The sequence below is a fragment of the Acipenser ruthenus genome, chromosome 6, assembly GCF_902713425.1.
Source record: "Acipenser ruthenus chromosome 6, fAciRut3.2 maternal haplotype, whole genome shotgun sequence".
Taxonomy (NCBI): Eukaryota; Metazoa; Chordata; class Actinopteri; order Acipenseriformes; family Acipenseridae; genus Acipenser; species Acipenser ruthenus.
This window is the reverse complement of record NC_081194.1, coordinates 71,827,990-71,840,585: the sequence shown is the minus strand read 5'-3', so window position 1 is coordinate 71,840,585 and position 12,596 is coordinate 71,827,990. Positions and strand designations below refer to the sequence as shown.

At 36.6% G+C, this 12,596-nt stretch overlaps 1 long non-coding RNA gene across 1 annotated transcript; it reads left to right on the top strand.

The window, feature by feature from the left end:
- The first annotated feature begins 8,949 nt into the window (after positions 1 to 8,949).
- Positions 8,950 to 12,098, top strand: LOC131737392 (uncharacterized). The gene is made up of 3 exons (XR_009329004.1): positions 8,950 to 9,294; positions 10,146 to 10,311; positions 10,654 to 12,098. It is a non-coding gene; the product is annotated as an uncharacterized LOC131737392 (long non-coding RNA).
- The last annotated feature ends 498 nt before the right edge of the window (positions 12,099 to 12,596 follow it).

Sequence of the window (12,596 nt, the reverse complement as noted above, 5' to 3'; positions counted from 1 at the left end):
ATGCATAACAGCAGACAGTATTTGTACTTTTCATTGAAAACGATGTTGTTGTCTGATTTATTGACTTTCATAGATTTCTTAAATTACTTAATTCACCAAATTTGTAACTGTCATTTTCTAAGACGAACGAGTTCAATAACCCTTACAAGAGTTGTAGTTGATGTTTTTAACCAGCAATATTTATAACAATACATGACTGGTAAATGACAGTTTTGCAAATAGAGGGTGTCAGGTGTGGGGAGGGGGATGGATGTAGAAAGCTATCATGAGGCTAAGGATGAGGGATGGGAGATGGTAGAAAATCAACCATGACAAAAAAATCTAGATCTTGGTATTGTGTCTTTTTTCCTTATTATTCCTGTTATACTTATTGTTTTGTTTATTTTCCACTCATATATAAGCTGAAGATTCATGTTGTTATACAGTACATCACAACATTGATAATAAACTTTACAATAAAGCCATTTAGTAAAAATATATATTCTTGTTAACTGTGTGTGTATCTGTGTATGTGTGTGGTTGTGTATATATATATATATATATATATATATATATATATATATATATATATATATATATATATATATATATATATATATACAGTACTGTGCAAAAGTTTTAGGCAGGTGTGAAAAAATGCTGTAAAGTAAGAATGCTTTCAAAAATAGACATGTTAATAGATTATATTTATCAATTAACAAAATGCAAAGTGAGTGAACAGAAGAAAAATCTACATCAAATCAATATTTGGTGTGACCACCCTTTGCCTTCAAAACAGGATCAATTCTAGGTACAGTTGCACACAGTTTTTGAAGGAACTCGGCAGGTAGGTTGGCCCAAACATCTTGGAGAACTAACCACAGTTCTTCTATGGATTTAGGCAGCCTCAGTTGCTTCTCTCTCTTCATGTAATCCCAGACAGACTCGATGTTGTTGAGATCAGGGCTCTGTGGGGGCCATACCATCACTTCCAGGACTCCTTGTTCTTCTGTACGCTGAAGATAGTTCTTAATGACTTTCGCTGTATGTTTGGGGTCATTGTCATGCTGCAGAATAAATTTGGGGCCAATTGATGTCTCCCTGATGGTATTGCATGATGGATAAGTATCTGCCTGTACTTCTCAGCATTGAGGAGACCATTAATTCTGACCAAATCCCCAACTCCATTTGCAGAAATGCAGCCCCAAACTTGCAAGGAACCTCCACCATGCTTCACTGTTGCCTGCAGACACTCATTCGTGTACCGCTCTCCAGCCCTTCGGCGAACAAACTGCCTTCTGCTACAGCCAAATATTTCAAATTTTGACTCATCAGTCCAGAGCACCTGCTGCCATCCTGCCATTCTGCACCCCAGCTCCTGTGTTTTCGTGCATAGTTGAGTCGCTTGGCCTTGTTTCCACGTTGGAGGTATGGCTTTTTGGCCACAAGTCTTCCATGAAGGCCACTTCTGACCAGACTTCTCCGGACAGTAGATGGGTGTACCAGGGTCCCACTGTTTTCTGCCAATTCTGAGCTGATGGCACTGCTGGACATTTTCCGATTGCGAAGGGAAGTAAGCATGATGTGTCTTTCATCTGCTGCCGTAAGTTTCCTTGGCCGACCACTGCGTCTACGGTCCTCAACGTTGCCCGTTTCTTTGTGCTTCTTCAAAAGAGCTTGGACAGCACATCTGGAAACCCCTGTCTGCCTTGAAATTTCTGCCTGGGCGAGACCTTGCTGATGCAGTATAAATACCTTGTGTCTTGTTGCTGTGCTCAGTCTTGCCATGGTGTATGACTTTTGACAGTAAACTGTCTTCAGCAACCTCACCTTGTTAGCTGAGTTTGGCTGTTCCTCACCCAGTTTTATTCCTCCTACACAGCTGTTTCTGTTTCAGTTAATGATTGTGTTTCAACCTACATATTGAATTGATGATCATTAGCACCTGTTTGGTATAATTGTTTAATCATACACCTGACTATATGCCTACAAAATCCCTGACTTTGTGCAAGTGTACCTAGAAGAATTGATGCTGTTTTGAAGGCAAAGGGTGGTCACACCAAATGTGGATTTGATTGAGATTTTTCTTCTGTTCACTCACTTTGCATTTAGTTAATTGATAAATATAATCTATTAACATGTCTATTTTTGAAAGCATTCTTACTTTAGTTTACAGCATTTTTTTCACACCTGCCTAAAACTTTTGCACAGTACTGTATATATTAATATACTCTTTAATCTAACCTTTATTCATCAATTTATGCATTTCTAAATAATTCTGAATGGAATCTTTTTTGTGTTCTGTTACCTTCTTGTATAATATTGTTTTTGTCTCTCTCTTTTTATTCTGTGTGCACTGCCTTGAACCTTGTGGTATGAAAGGTGCTCTATAAATAAAGATTATGATATTATTATTAACTGGAACAGGTTATATGCCGGTTTGATTTTAGCCATAGGAACTGAGCAAGCCAGATGGGCTGCATAGCCTAATGTTACATTTCTTATATTATTATAATGGCCCAGATTAAATTTATGTTCCTTTAAATAAATGTGCTACTTAAACTAAATAATGAATACATTTAAAAAATAACTAGCAACTTTATCACAGTGTGATTATAGGCTTAAATTAAATGTCTGTAAATTGTATTTTAGCTGTGGATATATGTCTTCAATGAATAGTATCAATCTGTGCCTCCCTCCCAGTGTTATGTTCCTATAGTTCCTATAGTGAGCATTTGTCAGTAGATTAATTATGTCATGAATAACGTCATTGCTGGTGTCATATGTGATGTCATACCTATGCTGCATCATGGTGCAGCACAGTTAAGGTTGTGTATCAGACTTAACTAGTGGTTTACTCACTTTTGAGGTTTTTGTTTGAACAGCCTTAATGCTACTTTAATATATATATATATATATATATATATATATATATATATATATATATATATATATATATATATATATCATTTTTTCTTTTTATCCCACAGGCATTTCAATATGGACAGAAGAAAATAAAAAAGCATATTACAAAGTGTTCCCAGTTTCCGAGTGCCTGAGTTGTTGGAGTAGATTTAAAGGCTTTCCTCCAGGGTATGTTGGAGATGGGAGACAAGGAGTTGTCAGAGGCTTTTACAGCGAGGGCTCCTTTCCCGGATATTGCTCACAGGACTCTGGCATGCAGAACATGTGAATTGCTATACATACTCATGGCAAGGTCCTGTCTTAAGTTTGTCCAAGGTTAATATTGAAGACATATATGCTCCATGAAAAAATGTCATTGCCTGTGACCTCTGACCTCTCCTAAAGATCAAATGTAAAACTGGTTTATAACTCCTTTGAGAATGCAGGTAGGGTCATGGTTGTTATAGAAGACATATTGGTCAAATGTAAAACTGGCTCATTACTCCATAGAGAGTGCAGATAGGGTCATGGTTACTATGGTAAAACTCTTCAAACTTCAGAGCTGTATAACCTTATTTAAAGAAACATCCACGATTGAAGCTGATTGGTCACGTGGATGGTGACCGATAGATATGCTTAAACATCACGATAGAGACTAGGAAGCCGTAAAGTTGCTTGCAACTCTAGTTAATATTGAAGACACAGGAAACCATATATAATCTATCCAAAAATAGCCCTGACTTTGACCTTTGACCTCTCCTGAAAGGTCAGACTATTGTTTATAGCTTAGACAAATGTTTTTTTTTAGAAATGTCCATTCTAGTTTAATTTGCATTTTTATTTTGTGCTTTGATTTATTTTCATTATTAGTAAATAAAGGTTTTTGTTCAATTTTACTCGTGTTCCTTTGCCTCATCTGTCAGTTCCTCTCATTCCAATCCTTATCGAGCCTGAAAGCGCCTACGTATCAATATTTAATAAAGTTCTATGTAAACAATTTTGCCTGTTCTTGAGACAGAAAAGCAGGAAAGTGTGGGATTTAGTCAGTGTAGATTATCTACTGTTGGATTTTGTGTGGATACCCCAGACATACAATTAAGATTAATATTTTATGAACAACTTCAATCCAGAAGTTTATCAATCGGAAAACATACAGAAGTCTTTAAATATGATAATTTATTATAAATATAAACCATTCAGGTATGTCACAAACAGTAGCTCTGTCCTTTATATCCTAGAGCCTATTGTTGTATGACAGTTTTTGGATCAGATGAATATTGTGCTGGAGGCAGATGTTCCAGATTACGGTTGGTTTCTCTTCAGGCAATAACTTCCACTGTAGTGCAACTACCCCTAACCCAACCAAAACCTGTCCAAACCTTTCGGCCTCCCATTGGACAACAGGAGACAAGATTTTAATGACTCGTAGAGACCCTTTTGTTCTTAGGTGACCTTTCAATAAACAAACAAAATAAATTCCTGAACTTTCCAATTGGTCCTGTAACTACATATAATAAATACATTTTAGAAAGTTTTATTAACTTCATCAGATGTGTCCAGAACTATCACCTCATGACAGAAACTGTTAATGGTTTATTGTTTGGAGCGGTCAAGCATTCTTCATCAGTTCCTCCTTCAACAGCCTTCAAGGTTGTCTCTTGAAGGTATAGTGAAGCTCAGTGTCATCTCATTTTGTTATTATTACATATATACACATTAAAATAATTCATAAACCCATACCAATACTCCTATGTTTTATCCTATGCCCTTCCAATCATTTAGGATTTGTACTGAGAAATAAGTGGCCCAAGGATATTTATCCTTTCCCAGATACTGCTCACAGAACTGTGGATGCAGCACATGAATCTGTGAAAACAGATCCTGGTATTACACCTGCACTGCCACCCTGGATCTGTATTCACAGTGTGCTTGTAAATCTACAGTATGTAAATAATAATTGTAAATATTTATTTCATAAAGTTAAATAAACATGACACTTGTTGAGGGGGTGCTCCTCGTCTGGTACAGAGAAAAAAAGTGGCAGAGCATGATTAAACACAAGGCTAATTATTCAACTTTGATAAATCAATTGGCATATTAACTTCAAAGACTGAACAAGAAGCTGGGATGTGAATAAGAAAACTGAGAGAATAGACTAGAATAAGAAGCCAGCTTCAGCTTCCTATCTTTATTGTGTATACCTAAATGCTAACCCAGCATGTAAATGAAATGAGAAGTGGGGCATGTAATTCTTCCTTTTATTTGATAAGATTAGGCAGATCTATAGTTTGTGTGAATCAGTTGGTATTGTTGCAATAGGCACAAACACAGACAATTGAATGGCAAAGTAGCGAAGGACAATCTATAGAGAAATCTTTTAGAAGTACGCTTTAATTAAAACAATTTTTCTACAGTAATTTGCATTCATTTGCATAACAAGAACCAAAAAAGATTAGCCATTTACATGATTTTGAACAATCTATGGTCTATCTTTTTTTTTAATCATTACCCCCCGTAGACGCACACACGATAGAAGCAAACTGTAAATGGCATATGAACTCATGATTCAAATGTTATGCTAATATTTAATTTCAGCGAGCATGAATTATGCTTTCATATGCCATTCACAGTTTGATTCTATCATGTGTACATCCAAAGTTATTAAACTTTAAAGTTGACAGTTGAGCATTTAATTATTACAACCAGTGCTACTTCCTATGGGTGGGATCAGTGTGGGGGGTGGAGTTAGTGTGCATGAGCTTGGATCCATGAGATGGGGCGCGCACTGGCTGCAGCTATACACTATTGTCTGAATCCGTCTGCGAGCTGAGCCAAGGGAGGGGTTAAGGATTTTCTTCATTACGTTGCATCAGTCAGTACACTCCAGAAAGAAAAACAACAAACATGGTGGGCAGCGAGTGTGATGAGAGAAAAGTACAGACTTGGGACGCTGAGGAAGTGCAGGCTCTAGTTTCTATGTGGGCAGATAGAAGTGTTCAGGAAGATCTGGAGTTGTGCGTCAGAAATGAAAAAGTTTATGCCCAAATTTCTGACGATTTGAAGCAAATGGACATAACTGCGGGTACGGTACACTTAACTCACACACGCAAAACACAAAATTCTACCAAATTTCTCATCCTTGACCTTTATTATATTAATATAAAGAAAAAAAGTGAAAATAAAACAATTCTAAACTTAATTACAAAAATATAGTCAAACAAAATACTGTACAGCTGTACCATACATACAACTACGGCTCTCGTTGCACTCGTAGGTAAATTGATATAATCAGTAAAATTTGTTGATTATAAAGACATTCCTAAATATATTTACAAAATATAGAGATACAAGATATAGCTGTACCGTTGGTCTATTAATTTTTGAATTCCATTTGTTTGCACATCTTTTGGCAAACTGAGTTAATTAATAACAACTGTCTTTCGTTGTGTGTGATGTCAGTAGCACGGCTCGGCTCTGCAGTGGAAAAACAACCCAGACTCCCCTTAATCGCACCGCGAGGGCTTGGTACGGTCCTGGCATGACTTGGTTGTGCAGTGGAAAAGAGGCATATAAAATATTAGTTACCCTAACTAATGTATTGTTGCATGTTTGTAGAATTAACACATAAGAATCCAGGAGTTGCGCTTTAGGCACCAAGGCTATTTTATTAGGCTGCTCGGCCAGATCTGGTACACCACATGTGAGATGCGCTGTAGCACCTTCGCCACAGTCTCTGCGCACTGGTTGGGAAGTGCATATGCTTCTGGCCACTTCGTAAAACAGTCCATGGCCACTACGATGACCTTATTGCAAGACTCAGTAGTGGGTAGTGGCCAATAGACATCCACCATCTCTTTCCATTGGGACACCAACGTTATATTGCTGCAGAGGGGCCAGAACAACCCTCCAACTGCAGCCTCCCCCTCCAGCCACATGGAGAGTGCCCCTGCCCAGGTGCAACTTCCAAATTTAAGCACAATTACTGAGTGGAAAGCACTGGAGCCTCACAAGTCACAACAATTCTTACTTATTACTTTCATAATTCCAGAAAACAGAAACATTCGCTCAGTGCATCTAGGTACAGTACAAAGAAAACAGGTCGAATTAACTGCATTAAGAAGTATGGTGATACATAAAATGAAATGTAGTGAGAGACATGACATATACAATTGACATGCTATGTAAAATATAGACAGGGTACAAAAGGATCTCAATAGGATCTAAGATTTATTTCTGTCTGTGAGAAAGGTTGGACCTGACCTTGTTTATACCCTTTGTCAGTTGACAACATACTTTTAGATTTCTCTAAGAATGATGACACGTGGAGTGCATTGGGATAATAACACATATCCCCTTTATACAGGGCAGCAACTATAACTCATGAACAGTGAAGTCTCTTCTTTTGCTCTGTGTCAATCTATTATCCCAGCAACCTATTCATTATTTTATATTATATCCCTCGTGTTTCTGTATCTGTTTGGCAAGGTGGTTTGCAGTGCGCAGGTGTAGAGGTGATGCAGTGCTCAAGACAATGACAAACAACAAAGTACTGGTGAAATGGTGGTTTATTTATAATCCAAAGTCTGATGACAACAGTAAAGAAATGGAGGGCTGGCAAAACACAGTGATGTGTATTGCACAGTTCAATAAACAATCTACTCAAGATATCAGTATTTGTTCATGGTGATAAAGCGATAGCTGAAAACAAAAGATGGCAATTCTCTGAGAAGCTGAAGCTTAAGGTCATGGCTGATGTTTCTGTGTTAGCCAATTGGATTTAAGGTGGGTGGGGAGGAGGGTAGTCAAGTAGTAATTTTTTGTTTTTCTCAACTTTTTTCAAACGGGACGCTTTCTTCAGTTTCACAATTAATTGTTATTCGAGCCGAGGTGAAAGACACCAACAGCTTGTGAGTTAGTTGAAGCCCCCAGCCCCATGGACTTACTTTTAATTGTCATAGTGTTGCACATTTCTGTCAAAATAATTGACTTATCTGAATGAGAGCAGTCACCTCTCTTGTCTTCAGTTGGGTAGTTTTCCTGCAACTTGTGACAAAAATGTTTTTGTCCAGTAACCAGTTTTACAGGGCTGCATTATGATGAATACGTTATCATGCAATAAATATTAATTTCAAAGAGACATATACGACATACAGCACAGACTCGATATACCTTAAGGAGGCTATATAGAGGTTATTTGACAAAAAACATCAATACAAACTACTGTCATCAACCAACATCTAAACGTGTACAACAGAGTAGCTTTGGAGAGCAAGGCCAGTAAAACTGGCCGCTAATATGAATAAGGGCAGACAGTCGAGACTGCGAGCTATATTGAGCATATACAGTATATATATAAATATGCTTAATGAGCTAATACATTTTTACTTCTATCTTTGAATCTGTATTAATTCTAATTAACATTACTTTATATAAACTTATATATTTATTATATCTAGCAATGCTGGCTCTGAGGATCAGTCTTGATTAACCTTTCGATATGTTGTACATATCTTTCTCAAGGGAGCCTGTGTTTGAATCAAAACATTGGAGGTATTTATAGGTTTTTGATGGCATGACAACTACTTGTTAATATATATATATATATATATATATATATATATATATATATATATATATATATATATATATATATATATATATATATATCAGATTAATCAGGCTGATTAATGAACTAATGAATTGATCAGAGATTCAGTTTTTCACAATTTAATCAAGCAGAATTTTTTTTCACGTTATAAAATATCACATATCCACCCTGACCCGCCCTGATCAAAGTTTCATCAACGTGAGTCATGCGCCAATGCAAAAGGCTACAGCAAGTGTGTTTACAATTAAAAAAAAAAAAAAAGAGCGATGTCTCTTTTCACTGCTGGAAAGGGCGTTAATAGGAATAAAATAGCCCATGATTTCAGAATTGGTAAGAGTGCTGCTGTGACAGATATAAAAAAGTTTGCATCGAGATAAAAAAAAAAAGTTTGTATTGGACGGGTTCCGACATTCTTTGGAAGTAAACAATCAGTAAGTAACGCTCCAACTCATTATGCAAGTACCAGTACAGTTGTGTGCAATTTAACTTCTGTGTTCTGCTTTTCAGTTTTAGTCTTTTAATTTATTTGAGCAAATGAAAACAACCTGTATATTTTTTGTTTTATTGTAAACCCGCAATGCACTTGCAAATTACCCAACAATAATGCAAATCTGTAATGTGTACTAATAGCTCTACTGAGTATCTTTCTAAAACAATGGGTTTATATTTAAACAGAGATCTTTTCAACGCTGAAACGGGAGTTACTAGGAATAAAATAGCACAAGATTTTGAAATTGCAAAGTTTGCATTGGATGCCGACAGTTTCTGCGGATTTAAAGAACGAAACGCTCCAACACATTAATGTAAGTGCACAATGTAACGTCTGTGTTCTACTTGTATTCTATTAATGTCTAGTATTTTTTGTTTAAGTATTACTGTGCAGGACCCACTTTAAGACTGTTACCTTTATTTTAAAATGTGCACCGGTTAATCAACTAATGTCCATAAATTAACCGATCAAATATTTGAATCGAGTGACAGCTATAGATATACATACACCGAGCATTAAAAGAAACTTATCACTATTATAACATACATAACATCGAAAAAAAATAAGGTATATAAATGATGGACATTAGCAAAATGTTTTTGGTTTCTTTTTAATCACTCGATCATTCATCCTTGACCATGACATGCTTGAATGACTATGACTGAAGCATATGCACTTAATCACCTAATTAGTGAAACAGTTGATTGCACACTGGATATGGAGTGATTTCAGCTGTTGAAATGTAAGCTTGAATAAAAGCAATACAGAAAATCACAGAAAAAAAACAATATGCCACGTCTGTCAAGAGAGCAGCGCTTTCATGCAATCAGCATTTTGGAGGCTGGACTTGGGTAGCGTACTGTGGCTCGCCGTCTTGGGTGCTCACAGCCAGCAATTTCAGACCTGGCAATTTCAGACCTGGCAACACGGTATAACCAGACACACACTGTCAATGACAACACCTGCTCAAGATCGACAGATCATTTTGCAGAATCTTCGTGATGTCAATTGTTAATCAGCACAATAAAAAAGTCACTGCACCTGCTCTAAAACAGAGTTTATCATTTTTCGATCACATCTAGTGAATGGTGTAGTTTATATGTGGAAACGTTTTTTTTATGTGCTTTTTGGAGTTCTTATGTTTGATCAAATGATTGTTTACAGACTGCAACACGGTACGTGTGAAGGCAATGCCCAGCCAAGGCCGTATGAAGAAGCAAGGAGTTGTCATAAGAATAGGTTAGTTTAGGGGATACTGATCCCAAGTTAATGTATAGTGAGGGTTACATAGTGTAGCCGGTTCCTGGAGTGGGACGCCTCATTCAGTAAGGTTAGTGCTCGCCCTGTGTGGCACCTTTTATTTGTAGTTTTTGTACTGTGTTTTATTTTGCACAGTCTTCTGTATGTGTCCTCTGTGCGTTACCATCGTTGGTAGCGTCACATGACCCATTTGTTTACTTTCTATTTTGTGGTTAATAAATCCTGTGCACCTGTGCCGGCGTTTAAACTCCAACTCCCATGTCTCTCTGTCTTGCAATGTGGTTACCCACACGTGACACGAGTACCTTGTCACAATACAGTTTAAATGTTGATCAATGTGAAGGAATCTTCATAAAAGTACTATATATTTATGTTCAATTCAAATTTGCCATTTTGTCATTATTCTCTCCAGGTCCCATGGAAGTTCGTTATAGTGAAGTTAGCCTGTATATTATTATTTTTATTTATTTATTATCAGACGCCCTTACCCAGGGCTGTGCAAAAGTCTTACACATGTTGTATTCTTCTACACTGATGCATTATGAGCATCAACAATTTACTCAAATCCTCCACTAGTGTTTTCTACTATTATAACAACCTTGACTTGCTTAAAGAAGGAAAAACATTGAGTGAAATAGCTTGCATCACTCGATTTTCAAGGTGTGGTATCCGAAGCATAATCAACAAGTACAGAGAGACATCATCTGTAATTGACAAACCCAGGACTGGAAGACCCAAAAAGCTGTCTAATAAGGATGAACAATACTTGAAGATAATATCCTTAAGGAATAGAAAGAAGACAAGCATTGAATTGACAACGGAACTGGCAAAGGCACATGTGTTGTTGTCCATCAAATCAACAGTACGAAGGTCACTCTTGAAATCAGGACTTAAAGGATGTGTTGCAGTAAGAATACGACCTCTGTTAAGAAAGGGGAATGAGACTAAAAGGCTAAAATATGCACAAGAATACAGAACTTGGACTATGGAACAGTGGTCAAAGGTGCTTTGGACTGTTGATGGATGTTAGACATATAGTTTTTTTCAATCCTAAGATTCTAGGTGATACAAAATGTTTGGCCATAGCTGTATACTTTAAATAGTTTGATATGCCATCTTGAGCTGTAAAATCAAGTTACATCACCAAATCATAAAAATGTAATATTCAAATGACCATGTTATACTATATAGCTTGTACTGTACATATGCAGTGGTTTCTCATGTGGTTAATTATTGAGTTCAGCAATTCATCACATTTCAGGAAAAGCAATAAAACTGCACGACTGGTCAGCTGTAAAGTCACTATTAAAAGATTCTCAACCTTCACTACAGTGATTAAACCATAACAAATGCATCTCCAAAGACAGTACAGATCTATAGTAATAGTGCTAGTTTAATGCTCTGACAGAAGAACATTGTGGGTTGTTCTTTTGCTCAAAAGAAACATTTGCTTTATTAAAGGGGCATGCTTGTTCAGAGCTTTGAAAGATACAGATTCTAACTCTAGGGAGTAGATTCAGTGAAAAAATACACTCACTGCATCTTTCCCTGTTCTGTGTAACCTGCAATGCACAGGAGTGTTTAAAATAAGGTCTGAATGAAAGAGATTTGTATTTTTCTTATATGGTGATGTAATTCTCAGAGTTTTAATAAATAGTGTCTGTTGATAAACCGACCCCTTCAAGTGGAATCAGTTATAAGGTCTTATGTCCACCTCACGAGCCCATTTCACTTGCTGCATTTTTATTGGAAACCCTCAATTACAGGTTTTAAAGTAAGGCACATATGTAAACATTTCAGCTACATCATTCTCATTAGAAAGAAGAAAAATATACATGTACAACATTACAAATGGTGAATAAAAGATCTTCCTGGGAGAAATTCTAATTTGCATAGTACTGTATTAAGGTTTACGCCAGGTTCTTTCAAAGCGAACAATATTCCCTCCCACTTCAAATTACCTAAAGTTGAAAATGTCAGGAGTTTCAAATAGATGGCCTCTCTCAACCAGAAAATAAGAAACAGCAATGCACATGCTCTCTTGTACAAAATACAAGAAACCTAAATTGTAATGCATTTTCAGGAGACAAAAGATGTTTTCTCCAAGGGAATTCTGAAAGTGTAAAAAACCATGGGCTAGATTCTCAAAGATACCATGGGCTACATACGCCATCAGCACAATTTTCTCAGAAAGGAAAAAAATTACCAAACCTTAAATAACCAAATAAATTAAATTCTGGGGCTTGTAAATAAGTAGTCTTAAGCTTTTTCTTATTGGTTTTAGAATTGTCCTTTATAAAAAAAAAATTGTTGAGTATCACTTTAAGCATGTGGCCCAATGAAGAGGCACATACA